Here is a 14,969-nt window from a genome sequence, read left to right on the forward strand (position 1 = left end):
AGTTAAAGTATAATATTCTAAGTGTTATTCAATTTTTGATAACGTATATGAAGTTGTATTTGATGATCATGGTTTCCAAATTAAGTTTTGAATGAAGACAATTTATTGCATTAGGTAAAAGAACAAAGGGATTGTGTACAACTTAAAAGATGTCACAAATACTAACAATCATGAAGATGTTTGTCTTATGGGACATGTTAATGAAAGTTTTTTATGACACAAAAGACCTGAACATCTAAACTTTGATAATCTAGTAAAAGATAGCATCAAAAAGTAAGAGATGTGTCATGTATAAGTAAACCAAAGCATGTTATTTGTGAAGTATGTCAATATGGTAAAGAAAAAATATTATTTTTCTTCAACAAGGGGGTTAAGTTTTCTGGACCTTACTTCAGCTTGAGACCTACCATGCAGCCCCGAGTCAACGAGGGGCTTGGCTCCCTCACTATTCTTGAGTGATAGTGCTTTCAACACCACTTCCAAGACACCACGACTAAGATGTCCCTTCTTTACTCCTTATTCAAGCTGACTATCCTATATGGCTCTACTATTTGGGGGCCCTCCCTCTTGGAGTTTGAATAGGCCTCTATTGAGAGAGTCCAAATTCTTTTCCTTCAGTGTATTATCAGATGCCACCAACCCATACTACACAACATCATTCTGAAAGAGTTTGGAGCTCACCCTTTCAGATTACGGACCATCTTTGATTGAGTTTGGCTTCTTCACCGACTTTGGAGCTTCACTCATTCTCCCAACAGTCGTCACAGATATTCCTACTTGGCTTGCTATTCCTCTAAAGAGGTTGCAGGTTTAGACTCTGGTCATAGGTCTTGTTACTTGTACACCCAGGCCTCTACCCTCTTGGGCTCGGTTGGTATTAGTATGGATCATCTTCCCCCCTTTCAATTTTCTCTAGATGCTCCATCACACCTTCTTCCACCTCAATAGGAGTTGAATGAGCATGTTAGACTTGACATCTATAGATAGGATGTTATCATGACCTGGAGGAATCCCCCGGGTGGGCTTCGTTCTCATATGGCCTTCTATGTTGAGAACTTCCTTAATATCTAGGACAGGATCATCCTACACCCCTGGTACCTCACTCGTCATTGGACTCGCGCTCTTTGTATCTCCTTGGGATCCTTTAGAGTGGGATCCCACCGGTTACATATTTAGACTAATCACCAGATCAACAAGAAGGACAAGATCTATCGCCTTTGTCACCTCAAAGAGGTTGAGACCAAGTCTCACTTTATCTTTCATTGCCCCATTTACTATGAGATCTAGGGGAGATTCTACTATCTATTCAGAGAGTGTTAGTCTCTTCCCTCATTTTTCAAATATATTGACCAACATTGTCTGCATTTTACCTTCAAGAGACCATACGGCTTCGTGAGCACACTCTACAGCTCCAACTTTGCTTGACACCAACCCTTACGTAGCTCATCACCTCCTTTTTTCAGTCCTATGGTTCCTACCTAAGGAGTGAAGTAGCCTCTCTGCACTATCTCGATTCACACCAGATCTGTGAGACCCCACAAATATCACACTCAATAGCACCTCCCTACTACTACTATTTCTTGTAGGCCTCAGAGGTGACCTTCTAGAGCACCTAATTGTTCTAGTGCACACCTTTCCATTCTTGACTAATTCTCGTATGTAAGGAGTTCTTAGTTGTTGCTCTTCCTTCCCTTAATTCTTTTGTTGTTTCACTTTCATGCTCTTTCCACAAACACCATTTGGTGCTCCCCCTTGTTAACATTTTCCCTTAATACTATTTCCAATCTCTTAGACCCTTGCTGGTCTCCTATTGGACATTAATAAATTTATTAATAATTTATCTTATCTTATCTATCTTATCAAAAGAATATTTTTATTCTAAACTATTACAGTTATTACATACTAATTTATGTTGTCCTATAAGGACAATGTCATGAAATGGTGAAAAATATTTTATGATTTTTATAGATGATTATACAAGAATGATATGAGTAACTTTCTTTAAGCATAAATTGGAGGCATATGACAAGTTTAAGATATTTAGGAAAGTGGTTAAAAAGGAGTCAGATATGAAGATTAGATGCTTATGATTTGATAATGTTGATGATTTTACTTCAAATGAATTTGTTGTTGTCAACAATGTGGCATCAAAAGATAATATGTGGCATCTAGGACACCTTAACAAAATGGAGTTGTTGAGAGAAAGAATCAAACAATGAAAGAAATAGAAAGAGCTATGTTAGATGAATCAAAAGTTTCAAACATGTATTGGAAAGCGATTGTTCACATAATAGTGTACACTCTAAATAGAGTACTATTAAGGGTAAAAAATAAATGTACTTTTTTTTTATCAGACCTCCACAATCCATTTTTGAAGCAAGATTTGTTTTTGGATTTGATTGTGTATGTTATTTTTAGCATCAATGTTTTGGATCACACTCTGTGATCCATCATCAAGATTACAGAATGCAAGAATAAATATACTCCTTATGAGTTATAGTATGGACACATTGTTGAGAATTTTAGATTTTTTGGAAGTGGATCTTTCATAAAGAATTTTAATGATAACATGGGAACTTTTGATTCAGCATGTGATGAAGGAATATTTTAAAGATATTGTTCTCAATGTAAAGCCTACAAATGTTTTAATAAAAGGTTGAATAAGCTTGTTGAAAGTGTAAATCTTAAAGTTGATGAAGATATACAAGATAAAAAGTAAATAAGAATGGATACTACTCTTCTCCAAGAAAATGATAGTTTATTGAACAAATTAGATGATAGAGTTTAAAACAGTGAAGAAAAGAAAAATGATCAAATAGGAACACCATAATCAACAAGTACAAATTCTATAGGAACAAGATTGAAGAAATATCATCCTCAAGAAAAGGTTATAGGAGACCAACCAAGAAATATTCAAATAAGAGGAAGAAATATATATAATAAATGTGACAATATTTATTTTCTATATCAAATAGAACCTAAATCATATAAAGAAGCTAGTATGGATGATTTTTGGGTTAAATCCGTGAAAGAGGAAATAAGTCAAACTGAAAAGAACAAGACATGGGAATTATTACCTAGACCTAAAGATAAAAATGTAATAGGTGCTAAATGGGTCTTTAGAAATAAGCTTGATGGAGATGAAAAGATAGCAAGAAACAAATCTAGATTAGTGTGTAAGGGTTGTGCTCAAATAGAAGTTGTGGATTTATGAGAACTTTGCACCAATCATAAGAATTGAAGCAATTAGAATATTCCTTACATTTTCATATTGTAAAGAATTAAAAATTGATCAAATGGATTTGTTAATATTGCATTTCTAAATGACTATCTTGATGAAGAGGTTTATATGGATCAATAGTACTATAAGGTGTTGAGGGAAAAGATATAGTAATAGAAGTCATCGTCATCATGCATAACAAATGTGGTACTTGAAGCCAATCAAAAACCAAATTCACACTCATCGGTAGAACTTTATATCAAGACATATAGTTTGAGCAAAAAGATATTAAATTAGAGATACTAGGTGGCCATGTCATTAGATGGGATCATTCCTCAAATCATATTACTATAAAGTGTTGAGGAAAATATGCAAACAACAATATCTCATTTTGAACTTCTTAAGACATCTCTAATAGAGTTGTTCAATGCAATTGCAAAAGATAAAGGATTAACATTTATTTATGATAAAAAAATTAATCATGCATTCATTGTATTCAAATATGTGTATTTATGACAACATTCCAACAATTGAAATTAGTTTAGTACACCACTTATAGGTTTTATAAACAAAAAATTGTCATCTACTTGCTTGAAAAATTCAAGATTCCTAATGTAGCTATGCTTAAAGAGAGCGAACAAGCTTTGGATGTAGCATAAGAAATCTACCCTCTGCTAGCATTTACTAGATAAGCAAGTAATGCAAAATTATTCAAACTTCTATTATTCAATAAGATTCTACCTTTATTATCATTTGTTAGATTTTTTACACATGAATAATATAGTAAAATTCACCATTTTACTATAGTTTTCTCTTCAACACTATGGATATCTTCCATTGTGTTTCTTTGAAGTTCTTATGTGGTTGATTCTTTTAAGATCCCTTTGTTTCAAGGCTATTTATACTTTAAATTCTCATGTCATTTTAGCTTACTTATCATCACACCTTTATTTCACTAATATTAATTTTCATCATGAAAAATTTTTAAATACAATGAAAGTCCAATTACAATGCAATATAAATTAACATTATTTTTATCTACAAGAATCTAAAAACCTTATTATGTGAAATATTCTAAGTATCATGTGTAAATTTATTAATTGCAACATAAACACAATTGTTCATTTTCTTCATCTTGTCATGTGTAAGTTATAATATATATTAGCTATCTCACCAAGTAAGATATGGATGTAAAGCAATCTTCAAAATATTAGTCACAAAAGAGACAAAATCTACATGAATCAAATAGAATTATGGCATGTGTCATTTAATCTCAAATAATTGCTCTCACAAACAACTAACCCAAACAAAAAAATTGTACATAATGACAAGCGTAATTGTGAGACCTCTCCATTTCTTGCTATCAAACTTATTAGTCCCTGCCTATATATAGGCAAGGAAGTAATGTTTTCATTTGACTCCCTCCAATTAATCTGCATGACAAACAGATTCTTAAAAACTAAGGTTTTGAGAAAATTATTTTTAAAATCTATTATTGATGCATAATTACTTAATTCTTATTGGCCAGATCAAATTTTCCTGGGGTTATTTTTCCTTTTTAATACAGAAAATTTGGAAAGGATAAATATGTTTTTATTAGACTGTTAGAATATACGTCAGACTAGGACGACTAGCAATGACATCTGTAAGCGACATTAATTTGTTTTTAATAAAAAAAGATGCATTTAATGTTGGTCAGAATCTTTATGAACTATCATGTTATTGAAGAATATTTATACAGCGTATATGTTCACCGAAATAGCAAAATCCACATAGCAAAGTATCCACCACGTGGCATTTACTTGCAAGCTACATGGAATCATAAGTAAGAAAGGAAGTTGAAGATAATGTGGAAACCCATGCTTTGCCTCTCACCGCAATCACATCCATACCTTTTTACCCGACACTCCTTGGTTTCACTCCACTCAACATTACTATTTTGTTTTTGTTTTTTTTAACTTAGGCCATAGATTGATAGATTGGCTAAAGAAAAATAAAACCAATAAGTATTTAACTTTATCAAAGTAAATTATTTATTGGAATCAAGTTTTCAAGGCAATATAATTGTAAATTAGTTTGTCACTAGACACAAGAAATAAAAAGAAATCATATTATATTTCAATAAATAATAATGGATTTCTAATATTTAGAGATTCTTGATTTAAAAAAATTATTTTATAAAATATAATAAATTTATGTTTCAAATAGTTGTGAATTATAACAAATTAGAGATAATAGAAAGTAGTCAAATAATTAAAATGTGTTATAGTAAAATAATTAGAATGTCAAGGAATTATTTTTTTTATTACATTATCATTGATAATAATAATAAATTGTTTGGGGATAGTTATGTTGTAATAATAGAGAAGTCATTAACATATAATTTGGCATTCAATTTTTTATTTAAAGTTGATTGTTTCAAAATATTAATTAACACTGAATAATAAAAGTTCACAAGAACAAATCTAATCAACGACAATAAATGGAGCATTGTGAACTATCCTTTCTTTACCAAGGTCTCTCATCCCAATATTACTCCAACTCAAGCATACTTAATAATAAAGTTTCCTTCAACATTAAATTATTCATTGTACCACAAAAAAGCTCAGAATTTTGGAGGACACATGAAAGTATAAATAAGTTTAGAATTAATTGATGCTTGTTAAATAATATTTTGTAATATTGTTTTTGTGGTATAGTGCATATTCATAAGTATATTTTATATAATGATTATTTATGTAAATAGTTGTATTATTTTAGCTATGTTTCTATCCTACTTTTTCTTGTTTAGTCTCTACACTTCAATTACAGTCTACTCTTCTTTTATAACAAAAGGCGGGGACTCTAGCTCTTTCAGAGCTCTTGTTTCTATTAAACCTTTAGTTTCTTTCCGGTGTTCCACCTCCTCCTCCACATTTTAATTTCATAAACACGCAGATTTTCTGAAAACAATTCAATGAAACATCCATGTTATCAATAAATAGGGTCTTTGACAAATACAGTGCATATAAGCAGTGAAGTACTTTTCACTGAATGTATCTAATTGTAAAAGGCAACCAGCATAGACAAGATAGCCAAATACTTAAAACATGGCACGCATAGTATTATAGTGCGAGTCTGTTTGTCAGATTATTCCAATTAGCATCACCAATAGTCTCCGCAAGAACATTGGCCTTGCTTAAAATGATGGAAACGGTTCACATCTCTTATAACAATTTCTCTTGAAACAATCTTGGAGATAAATTTTGTTGCAGTGTGGCAATCAGCACATATTCGAAGATTCTTAACAACTCTAATAATTGATCCACGGGGCGTGTTTAACAAACCAAATGCAATTGCTAACTTTTCACTGTGGTGGCACAAAAGAATTTCTTTTTCCTCCTCTTCCACATCACTAAGTAAATGTCTTGAACATGAAATATACCCTGCTGCCTTCATCTCCAAAGCTAGTTTCTCCAGCTTTGCATAGATCTCCTGTGTCTGTGGATGTGATCTGTCTCCTGCTAAAAAAACATGTATCATTTTATGAACTTCAATCCAACTACATCCAGGAATCTTTTTGATTCGTCTATCTCTCATTAATTTCCTGACCAACTGAACTTCAACCCAGCTGCCCACCTCTGCATAGATGTTTGAAAGAAGAACATAAGTGGCAGCATTTCCAGGATTCAAATCAAAAAGCAGCATTGCTGTAAAGACTCCTAAGCCTATATTCATATGTGATCTACAGGCACCAAGAAAACACATCCACACAACTGCCACAGGTTTAACTGGCATCTTAATGATAAAATTCAGGGTGTCCTCAAGATAACCAGCACGGGCAAGGAGGTCAACCATGCACACATAATGATCAACTGTAGGTGTAATGCCATAAGGATTACTCATGTGATTGAAATATGTACAGCCCTCATCCAGTAAACCTCCATGACAACATGCACATAGAACACAAGAAAAGCTTATATTGTCGGGATATGTTATGGAATGCTTCATTAGTTCAAATATTTTGAGAGCATTCTTGCAAAACCCATTTTGTGCATAACCTGCAATCATTGCATTCCATGAGATGACATCTCTTTGAGGCATTCTATTAAACAGTTCATGTGCCTTATCTATACTTCCACATTTTGCATACATGTCTACCAGAGCATTTCCAACCATCATATCTGACCAAAGTCCCACTTCCATTACGCTTTGATGGATGTCCATACCCTGTTCCAAAGCTCCTATTTTGGCACAGGCGGGGAGGATACTGGCAAAGGTCGTGGAAGTTGGTTGTACGGCTGCCAATCGCATTTGCTTAAAAATTTGTAAAGCCTTTTCAACAAATCCATTTTGTGCATACCCTGCAATCATTGCATTCCATGAGATGACATCTCTTTGGGACATTCTATTAAAAAGTTCACATGCTTTGTCTATGCTTCCACATTTTGCATACATGTCTAGTAGAGCATTTCCAACCATAATATCTGAGTAAAATCCTCCTTCCATTATACTTTGATGGATGTCCACACCCTGTTCCAAATATCCCATTTTGGCACAGGCAGGAAGGATGCTGGCAAAGGTTGTGTTGTTTGGCTTTACACCTGACAATTGCATTTGTTTGAAAGTTTCTAAAGCCTTTTCAACAAATCCATTTTGTGTATATCCTGCAATCATGGCATTCCATGAGATAGCATTTTTTTGAGGCATCTTCTCAAACACTTCAACTGCCTTGTCTGTCCGCCCACATTTTGCATACATGTCTACCAGGGCTGTTGCAACTATGACATCTGACAAAAGTCCTCTACCTTTTATGCTTTGATGGATGTCTATACCGTGTTCCAAAGCTCCCATTTTGGCACAGGCATGGAGGATGCTGGAAAATGTTGTGGAATCTGGCTCTACACCTGCTAATTGCATTTGTCTGAAAATTTCTAAAGCGTTATCAACAAACCCATTTTGTGCATATCCTGCAATCATAGCATTCCATGACACTACATTTCTCTGAAGCATTTTCTCAAACAGTTCACGTGCCTTGTCTACATGTCCGCATTTTGCATACATATCCACCAGGGCAGTTGCAACTACAACATCCGACAAAACTCCTCTATCCTTAATGGTTTCATGGATGTCAATACCCAGTTCTATAGCTCCCAATTTGGCACAGGCAGGGAGAATGCTGGCAACGGTTGTCAAATTCGGCTTCACTCCTGCCAATTGCATTTGTTTGAAAGTTTCTAAAGCCTTCTCAGGAAATCCGTTTTGTGCATATCCTGCAATCATTGCAGTCCATGAAACTACATTTCTTTGATGCATTCTATCAAACAGTTCACATGCCATGTCTATGCTTCCACATTTTGCATACATATCTACCAGGGCAGTTGCAACAACTACATCTGATAAAATTCCTATATCCTTTATGCTCCGATGGATGTCCATACCTTCTTTCAGAGCTCCCATTTTGGCACAAACAGGGAGGATGCTGATAATGGTTATGGAATTTGGCTTTATACCGGCCAATTGCATTTGCTTGAAAGTTTCTAAAGCCTTTTCATCAAATCCATTTTGTGAATAGCCTCCAAGCATTGCAGTCCACGAGAACACATTTTTTTGGGGGATTTTGTCAAACACTTCGCGTGCCTTACGTATGCTTCCACATTTAGCATACATGTCCACCAGGGCTGTGGCAACCACCACATCTGACAAAATGCCCGTGTCATTTATGCTTTGATGGATGTGCATACCCTGTTCCAAAGCTCCCACTTTGGCACAGGCTGGGAATACGCTGGCAAATGTAAACCGATTGGGTTGGACACCTGTTTTCTGCATTTGATGAAATAGTGTGATTGTCTCATAAGGATCCCCATGTCTGCTATACGCTGCCATAATCATATTCCATGAGACGACATCTCGTTCTTTCGTGCGGTTAAACACTTTACGGGCATTGACTAAACTCTTGCACTTGGCATACATTTGAATAAGCTTACTATGAAAACTTGTGAGTGTAGCAACTGCAAATTGCCTGTGAGCAGTAAAAGAGTGGGTATTTTTCCCCTGTGAAGATGTGCTCTTGAGAATACAGGCCTGCAATAATTGAAGATACGTTGAGTACTTTTCAGGGGCATTGTGTGTGGTAAGTAGAACGTGCAGCATAATGCTGTCAGATTGAGATGAGTTGCGGATGCAAATGGCATTTTATGATTGTAATTGGAGCGTGGAAAATATGCAGTGTTATCCAGTCTACTTCTACCACAATGGCATTGCTAGTGGTAAGCCTAGAAGTATTTTCACCTAAAGGTTTTCAGTGCCCTTCAGAAGGTAAGCTTCAAATGAATGAAAGCTTTCGTAGGCAATCTATCAAGGAACTCCAGCTTTCAGAATCAAACATAAACAGTTGAAGACATAGCAATCATAAACAAGGATAAGAGAACGCTTTAGTAGCTCGAAAACTTCATAAACTCCACGGCAATTCGGGCATGATCACAACACCAGAAAGCGTCTAGCATCTTGATTATGCAAATCAAACCACAAGAATACTCGTCAACGAAAGCAGGAGATGAAACCATCCATGCCACGCTAAAAGCTAAGCTAAACGAGAAACCTCTTTCTTTGCCATAAAAGGAAAAAAGGTGTCACACACCTCTCAAATCATTGGAAGCAAGATGTTAAGGATTTCCATCTTGAAATCGAAAATCGATAGATTGACCTGCATTCTTACACCTAAATTTCAAATTGAAACAAAAAACTAAACCGCTAATGATATGCATTAACGAAATCAAAATGGCAATGCATGAACATCTTAGTGTCTCTCTAAGCAAACCAAATGCAGACTATAATCATTCAGTGCTGACTAGCGAACCAAGACTATTAAACTCTTAAATAAGAAAGAGAAGCTGTGACGCATAAACCTTGGATCATTCAACGAAATAGTAAGAAATGGTTCCCACTAATTTGAGACATGGACGGAGTAATTTCGAGAACAAATTGACCTGGACGGAGTGGTTTTGAAATGCAATGGGTTTTCTTTATCGAAATGTATTGAAAAGCAGGAACGTTTCTCCTGATTCATACTAAATCTAAAAGATGTGGTCAACATTCTGATCAACATTCTAGCAGATTTCTTAGAGAGAAGGGGTCGATTGCATATATATATATATATAAGTATTCCTGGATCAATGTATATATATGGCAACAAGGTTTGTATATATTAAAATAAGGAGTTTATATAATATATTAAATAATAGGGCACTGACCTGAGTCCTAGTAATTTTTATCAAAGGTCTGTCAAGTTCATATCCATGAGCCAAGAACACCTTATTTAAAAACCTGAAATCTAAAATCTCCAAGGTACATTTTACTGCATCAAATAAGGAATCAATGTTGTTGGATAAATTACATCAAGATATAGATATGGATATAAAACTATAAGAGTTTAATTACAAATATAAGAGGAGGTTGCAGTTAGAAAACACATACCACATACATGGTAGTGCTTAGTACATTTGCAGCGATTCTGGAAAACTAACATGGTATTAGAGTTGTTCAATCTTAGGGATCAAAGTGGGAATCTGACTTCAGAGAAATTTTCAAAAGTATAGTCAACATATAAACAGTAGCAATGATGTTATATGTACTAGCAATATAGAAGCAACCTTAATTAGGATGATTGAATAAACAATGATTTATCAATCTGACTATTTTTTTGTAAGTCACGAATGCTTAAACAACAAATCGACATACCCTACTGGAGAATAAATCCAATCACCATTTGAAAGGACATACAACATCAATAATAAAAGACTTGGCAATTATTGTGACATAGACTCCAATAAAATTTGGGAACAAACTTCTAGATGTAACCGTTTCATATTTAAAGTGTTGTTTTCAGTGTTGGAGAATTCTATGCCTACATGCTTGTAGAAACATCTTCCTGGAATTGTCGAGAAGGCATGAGAAGTGCATGCTAAAGGAATTGATTTGGTCGCTTATGTCTCTATCAATAGTACATTCATAGTTAGGGTAGAATCCATCAGCTTTAACAAAGATAAGGTGCTCGTACTTTCAGATGAAAATTGACATTTCATGCATCTATGAGTTGTCATCAATTTAAGTGACAAACTTGTTGGCCTCAGTGAATGGTCGCACATTTATTTTGTGCTTGTAGAACAATGACAGAAGGCCAAAGAAAACCAACAATAAGTTCTATAAGAAATTAAAGAATTTAATCAAATTAACAAATAACCCACCTATCAAAATGAGCAATAAATTAAGGAGAGAAATACAAAGAATAAATGTGTTTTTACATTTCACAAGCTTGTGATATAAATAAAGGAGGACAGATGGTGGCATAAGCAAGGGCAATCTGATATCTTTATAAAGCCACATGAGCACAATAGGGATGATAATAAGAAAAGAGTTACATTCTCATAACTCTAAGAAGGTCAAGTCTATGTTAATGTTAGTACCTTGGTTTGCAATAAATTTAGCTAAATACTACTTCAGGGATTGAGAGCATAGCTCGTAGTGAACGCTAATTTGATTTGCTATGTGTATAAGTCAAAATGTGTGATTATTGATGAGAATATGTATAAAAAAAATATTTATGGGAGGAGAACTGACAAATATATAAGAAAGGGGACTAATATGGAGATAACATGGAGTACCCCTTGCAGTATTATGTTGTAAAAGGAAGGAATTAACATAAGTCATTACCCCTTTGACCTTGGTAGGGTTAGAATAAAGCTTAGTAGAATTATGTGAATCTTGGTAGGGTTAGAATAAAGGTTAGTAGAATTATGTGAATGTTTATCTTTATTTTAGAATTTAAATTATTAGTAGTTTTGTGAATTTTCTAATATTTCCATTAGGAATATATAAGGGAAATGAAAACCAATCATGATTGTTGAATTTTAGTATTTGAAGTAATAGAATAAAATTCTTATAGATTAGGGAGTGTACTCGGTCTTATATAAATGGCTTCATACTAGTGTAAGATTTGGGGTTGTCTCTATACAAATGACTAAGTTGAGTATTATATTAGTCCCTCTTGTTGTAATTTGATTGAAAAAGATCATTGTATGAAAGATATTGTTGCTACAGAATGTGTTCAATCATTATTTTGTCACCGATGTCAAACCTTCTATTTGTGGAATGGCAATTGCTTATAAGATCCAAGCACTATCACTTAGTTGATTGATGAAGAATCAATAAGATGTAACAAAAGCACCTAAGGGAAAGGTTGAGTTACGGATTTGTAATGAAGTGTAAAGATCAGTTAAGACAATGATAAAGTGATGTATTGACAATATACTTGAAGATGAAGAGGTTGGCTACACTTAGAAACTGTAGAAGAAGAAGTCGTAATATGACTGTCTACAAAGCTTGATTAAAATCATCAGAGGGAGCTGAGCAAGCTAGTTCAAGCCGAGCAATTTTTAATAGGAGCCGAGTGAAGATCAAGTGCTGAGTGAAGATCAAGTGCTGAGTGAAGATCAAGTGCCGAGTAAAGATCAAGTGCCGAGTTATGTTCATGTGCCAAGCATCAGAAAGTCAATAAGTGCCGAGCTGTTGCATTATTTGAAAAGTCGAAGATTCGCTAGATCTGATCCGACATGGTCATTATCTAGAATTTTGTGAACCAGATAGAAGATAAGAATGATGAGCTGGTGGTACAGAACTCTATGTAAAACATTTTTGGGTGAATACAACTGGATTCTAGATGAAGTTTCTAGATAAAAATGAGATATGGGACAGATAAATTGTATCCTACCTAATCTATTGAAACCCTAAAGATGGAGAGGGAGAATCGAGCGGAAAAATTATTCCACATTTCTATTTAAGGAGTCATAAGGTCACAAAGCAAGAGGTTGGTCAAGTATGAAAGCATGAAGTGCTGAAGAAGGTGCTAAGGAGGAAGAAAGCACAGAAACTCTATTTCGATAGGTGACCATAGAGATGATTGCATTGGTATGATGAGCAAGAAGACGAAGCTTGAGAGGAAGACAAGTTGTTAAAGCTGCAATGATTGAAGCCAAGCAAAGGATTGAACTAAAGTATGATCTGAAATCTGCAAGATATGTTGTGAATTTTATCATATCAAAAGCCCTTATTGTTACTCTCTAGCAATTGTAACAGTTAGTATAAATCCTATGGACTTAGGTTGGTTTAATAGCCATGTTGTAAATCCTTTAACAGGGTGACATTCCAAGTGAATGTTCCAAAGTCCTTTGACCAGGCCCATTCCTAACAGTGTGGTGAAATCCTCTAACAAGGTCATAACAGTGTGTTGTAAGCCTTTAACAGGGTAGGCCTTTAACAGGGCATCACTTCAGAAGAGTGAAAATTGAGTAGCATGTTACTGGTGGTTTTTCCCAAATTGGATTTCCACTTAAATCATTGTGTCATGTGTTGATCTTGCATGTTTTATTCCTGCATGTTGATTTGTTGTAACTTGCTAAGATGGTTGTTTTAAGCTTGGATGCATGAATAGTTTAATGGGCTCACTATAATTAGTGAAAAAGTATTATTAGGGCATTTAGACCTTGGATAACTGATTCACCCCCCTCCCCCCTCTCAGTTATTCTAAAGAATTTCCAACACCTCTCTTATTTATATTTTAAATATGTACCATAAGAGCCTTTTGTCTTGACCTTTTCCAATAATTTTATTGCAAGAAGAGGGATATTGATTCCAAACTTAGAGGGAGTTTGACACTTCTTTAAAGGTAAAGGAGCTCGGAAGAGTGATTTTTAGAGGGAGTCTGACACATCCGTTTGAAGGAGTGGATAGAGGATATGATTCAGTCAACCTTCAATGATCTCAATTATATTGATTCAAAGGGAGTAAACCATGTTGAGATGGACTCTCCAGTGATCAATAAATTGTACCAGTTAAGAGGACTGTGATTCATGAATATACCTCATGACTATATAATTTTAATGGGCCTACCCCCTCTGTACATCATGAGGAAGTTACATATATAAGATGTTATCTTATGTTACAAATCACTTTACATGACCACTCCAACTAATTCAAAGTATTTTGTGCTACAGGTCAACACATTTTGACCTTTCATGAGCTTCCTTCTGAATCTTCTCTACAAACTTGACCTTGATCTTTGTGATTCTAGATCATCACCTCCATATGTACATCCATATCACTAGATTACAATTAACTCACCCCAAGTCATTACAAACTTATCACCTATCACTGATTCTAGTTAACCAACCATTACTTAAGAACTCATTCTTCGTTAACATGTATGTTGCTTCTTTAACCTATCTATCATAGCTTCATCAATCACTTGTCTAACTTGAAACTATCTCACCTACCATGTTTCCATCTTGGAAGTTCTTTACATATCATGATAATTAGTTTATATCATAACTATATTAAATTCATTATCTAGTAAAGATCATATTGCGATCACTTCACTTCATTCGCCATATATTTGATAAACCAATCAAATTACCTATTGTTTTTCACTAATTGTTCTTATAATTGCACTATTACCTCACTAGTCATATTTATTTTCTCTCCACTAGAAATAATCAACATTTTCATCTCAAAAGATAGCCCCAATGATCTATTGATGATCATACACCTAATTCTTACTACAACACTCAAATCTTCATGATTGTGCTTGGAAACATACTAAAAACACTAGGTCAATAGTTAACATCAATGATAGAACAGTGATTGATCATCATGGAATCATATTGTCACTCTACTAATCATCATCACATTATTAGTTATGCCAACAATTATCTCA

The 14,969-nt window shown here is 34.4% G+C and overlaps 1 pseudogene across 1 annotated transcript; it reads right to left on the reverse strand.

The window, feature by feature from the left end:
* Positions 1 to 6,172: 6,172 nt before the first annotated feature.
* On the reverse strand, positions 6,173 to 10,130 carry LOC149533364 (pentatricopeptide repeat-containing protein At2g03880, mitochondrial pseudogene; annotated as a pseudogene). The gene has a single exon (XR_016357073.1). The product of XR_016357073.1 is annotated as a pentatricopeptide repeat-containing protein At2g03880, mitochondrial pseudogene (transcript).
* Positions 10,131 to 14,969: the final 4,839 nt, after the last annotated feature.

This window comes from Cupressus sempervirens, chromosome 10 (genome assembly GCF_028749045.1).
Source record: "Cupressus sempervirens isolate cs-2001-9-10 chromosome 10, ASM2874904v1, whole genome shotgun sequence".
In the NCBI taxonomy this organism is placed as follows: Eukaryota; Viridiplantae; Streptophyta; class Pinopsida; order Cupressales; family Cupressaceae; genus Cupressus; species Cupressus sempervirens.